Source organism: Pteropus alecto, unplaced genomic scaffold, assembly GCF_000325575.1.
Source record: "Pteropus alecto unplaced genomic scaffold, ASM32557v1 scaffold14, whole genome shotgun sequence".
NCBI classification, from domain to species: domain Eukaryota; kingdom Metazoa; phylum Chordata; class Mammalia; order Chiroptera; family Pteropodidae; genus Pteropus; species Pteropus alecto.
Window position 1 is genome coordinate 17,941,145 of NW_006436810.1, and position 3,860 is coordinate 17,945,004.

The window sequence follows — 3,860 nt, forward strand, 5'->3', positions numbered from 1 at the left end:
CAGGCCGGCCTCGGGGACAGGCCTCCCCTTTTCTGCGAGACTCTTCATTACCCCGGCATTGTGGCGCTTCTCCTTTATTTGTGTAGAGATTGAATTGCACGGGGTCCCTAATGTTCCCGCCGCTCGGGCCGCTGAGGTCGGTGACCTTCGCGGGCACGAGATAATAGATACATGGTCTGCTGCCCGGGCCGGCGCTGTTCCTGCACAGCTCACTACCTCCCCATTGTTGTAAGTCGAAAGCAATTAAATAAAAATACAAGATACGGCGCCTCGCGTCCCGGAGAATTTCATATGTGTCCGACGTGGCCGCGTCTCTGCGGACGTGTGCTGTCCACGGGCTGGATGACGGGCCCGCGACGTGCGTGAGTGACTCACGGGCGGGCCGGAGCCTGGAAGAAGGCGCCGGTGGAAGCGTCTCCAGGCTGCGCCCCGAGAAATGTGCTCCCCGCGAGCCCGAAACCTCACGGGACGCTCGCTGCCCGCTGTGGGCACCGTCCGGTTTGCGCTCCGGACGCCGGTTCTCTGTCGCCCATCAATCCAACCGGCCTTCGGTCGGCCCGTGCCAGAGACAGAACAGTAAAACCTATTCTGCGTCGTTCTGTTTTTCTAAGGGTTTCCCCAGTGGTAGGGGTTGCTCTGAGAGTTCATAGTTAGGAAGAATCATCATGATAAACTGTATTTATTACGACATAGTTGCCTAAGGAGTGAATTTTTAACGTTCGCATTCAGACAAGGCTCTAACTCAGACACAGTGGCGGTACCACTGTGGATAACGTCCAGCTTCGGATGAGCCGAGAAGTTCTCCAGTCTCCGGATGCCTCCTCCCGGCCCGCACTGTCCCTCTGCCTACTTCGGGCCGAGGAAAAAGAATGTGCTCTAACCAACCCCCTTCCCGCCCGGCTGGCCTGGAGCCCCGTCTTCCCCAAATCCCTACCACTGACTCCAGGTCCTCCTTCCAAGGGGCTGATCCCAGGGACTCCTCGGAGCCACCCCAGACTCCACCCTGCTGTTCCATCTGCTGCCATCTGAGGCGTGGCCTCTGTTAGCGGACGGAAGGTACCCAGGTCCAGCGCCAATTCTGACGACTCTCCAGATCTGGTGCTTGTTTGTTGCAGTTCTTCGTATCCATGGCATTCCCGTGACACTGACGGGCTTGACCCCACCCCCTCAACCCCCCGCGCTTGTGCCCTACGGTTTGCTGGCCGTGGCCCCAGCGGGCGAGCTCAGCCTGCCGGTTTCCTCCGGTCACCTTAACTAAACAACCCGTTCACCCACTCAGAAGACATAGCGTTAATCCAACCCAGGTGACAGCGCAAACACAGAGACCCGAGCCACTCCAGGCCACGCGACCATTTCTCTTCCATGTTTTAAAGTCAATGATATTAAATAATAAACAAATTTTCCAAAGATTCTTTTAAAAGCCAGCGGCACGGTTTTTGACGCGTTTGGGATCTCTGCCATTTCGGAGAAAGTCGTTTGGGAAAGGAGGGCTTAGGCTGAAGAGTGAGACTGGGGGCTGAGGTGGCAGGTGAGTCCCTGAGACCCCAGCCCGCGGCACGGAGCTGCCTGGCTTGGCGCCCATGCCCGCTCAACTCCCCGGGGGCCTGGCCACGCCCCGCGGGTCCTCTGCCACCCTCACTGCAAAGAGCATGTCCGTGTCCCCAGCTGCCCCACAGCGTGAGGACACCCGCTTCCCGGCCACCCTCTTGGGGACGTCGCTGCCCCCAGCGACCTGTCCAGTGCTCTGGGAGCACAGATCCATGGGTCAAGTTGTGACTGATTAATAAGAGACAGTAACAGAAAATTAATAGAAAATTGCATTAATAGAAAAAGTCAAGGTATACTCTGTTCACTTTTTTCTATTTCCCTAAGCAAGGTTAAATTTAATGGCATGTTGGACAAATTCTGCAAATGACTGTTATAATTAATGGTAATATGGGCATTGTATAATTGCATTTGAGTGTTCCTACGTGTGTATGTATGTCTGGGTATGTGTGTCTCTTGCTGTGTGTGTGTGTGTCTGTATTTGTGTTTCTTTTTTCTTTCTTTCTTTCTTTTTTTTTTTTTATGCCTACAGCACCTGGTCTTCCTAGGTGGTCTCCCATCCAAGTACTAACCAGGCCCGACCCTGCTTAGCTTCCAGGATCAGACATCGGGCTTGTTCAGGGCGGCGTGGCCGTAGACTGTATTTGTGTTTCTTTGTGTATCTCCATGTGTCTGAGCTCTGAGACTAAGTGCCACGGCCACTGACCTGTGCCTCCTCCTGTGGACCCAGGCCCCGCCTGTCCCTGTGCTGCGGTGCCTGGCCCTCTCTGACCTCCACGGGCTGGCTTCATCACTACGGCATCCGGTACAGAGTCCAACCTGGCAGATCAAAGACCAAGAAATCAAAGCAGGCAAGTGGCTCGCTGTGTCCTTCCTCGGCGAATTACGATTAGCAAACGGATACACAGATGAGCCTTCGCCGCTTCTGCTGAGGAACACGGGAAGGACGCCGGCCCCTCGGGGCCTTCGCCGGCCGTGTCCGTCCGCAGCCTTTGTTCAGCCCGACAGCCTGCACCCCCTCGGCGGGCATGTTTACCGTGGCTCCTGGAAGCCCAGGAGCCCACAGGTCAGAGAACAGGGTTTTGATGGATTATGGGGTTGTAACTGTCTCTGCCAGTTGACAGCTTTTATTGGCTGGGAGGATGAGCCTGTAAAGCTTTATATAATTATTGTATTAAAGGCACTGTGCCTCTGCGTTGCCCGTGCTTGTTCAGGGATCAATGTGAAGATAATTTCAAAAATGAATAGTAAGTATTGATCGTCCCGCGGTGGAGCCTTATCAGTGGCCGAGGCCGGGGACTGCAGATTATAACTTCAATGTCATTTATGATGATTTGATATGTATTGCCGGGGAGCAATTTAAACAAAGGGCTGATTTAATTCACAGTGGATTTTTGTCGTGTGATGGGTAATACATCACAATCTATGTAATTTTTAGAAATGAACACATGTTGGCAGTAGTTCAGGGCAGTTCCTGAGAGAGCTGGAAATGACCAGGGAGGGGACGGCCAGCCGAGGCCCCTCCTGAATGATTGGGCTCCGCTTGGTTCTGGCATTCACATGACCTTGGGGTCCCTGCTGGCAGCTGCTGGTTAATTTTCTTCGCTGAGGACACAGTTTAACTTTCTATCTGTCTGCCAATTACCTGACATTTTCAACTTATCACCTTCTATTTTTTAAATGATTGGAGGCACATCCACATTTTGACATTTTTTTTACAGCGAGTATTCATTTTATTCGCTGCTGAGGCATCTCCCTGTCACCCCGCCGCAGTATCCCTTTTTTTCTGGGGAAAAAAAAGAAAATCACCAGTTACATAAGCACATGAAGAAACAACCCAGCCATTTTTTAATTGTGATTTCCAGCACACCCTGGCTTCGATGCCGTCGCCCCCCACACAGGGCCCAGCCTGCAGCCCGCAAGTGGCCTCTTAGGGAAATTGCACTGAGTGGTGCTTGTTTGAAGAGGGTTTTGCTCTTTAAAAACAAATCAGTGCGAAGCGAGCCATTAAGAAATACGGAGCAGCACGAAGAGGCGATTAAGCCCTCGAAAAGCGAGAAAATCGGAGCAGCAGCCACGAGTCACAACGTGTCGACTGCGGGTGGCAGAGCAGCAACAGTCCGCCTGACAGCCGTTCACTTCGGAGCCAGGGGCAGGAGCTGAGCCCGGGCGCTGGACGCAGAGCCCTAAGAAAGAGCGGTAGAGGATTAGGAACTAAACTAGACCCCGGGCCGCGTCTGCCGAGGCGGGAGCCCGGGAGAAGCACGCGATGCTCTGGAGCAGCGTAGGCGGGGCGCGGAGCGGACCCCACGCCG

At 53.9% G+C, this 3,860-nt stretch overlaps 1 pseudogene; it reads right to left on the reverse strand.

Moving 5' to 3' along the window:
* Window positions 1-2,068: 2,068 nt before the first annotated feature.
* Window positions 2,069-2,184, reverse strand: LOC112481297 (annotated as a pseudogene).
* Window positions 2,185-3,860: the final 1,676 nt, after the last annotated feature.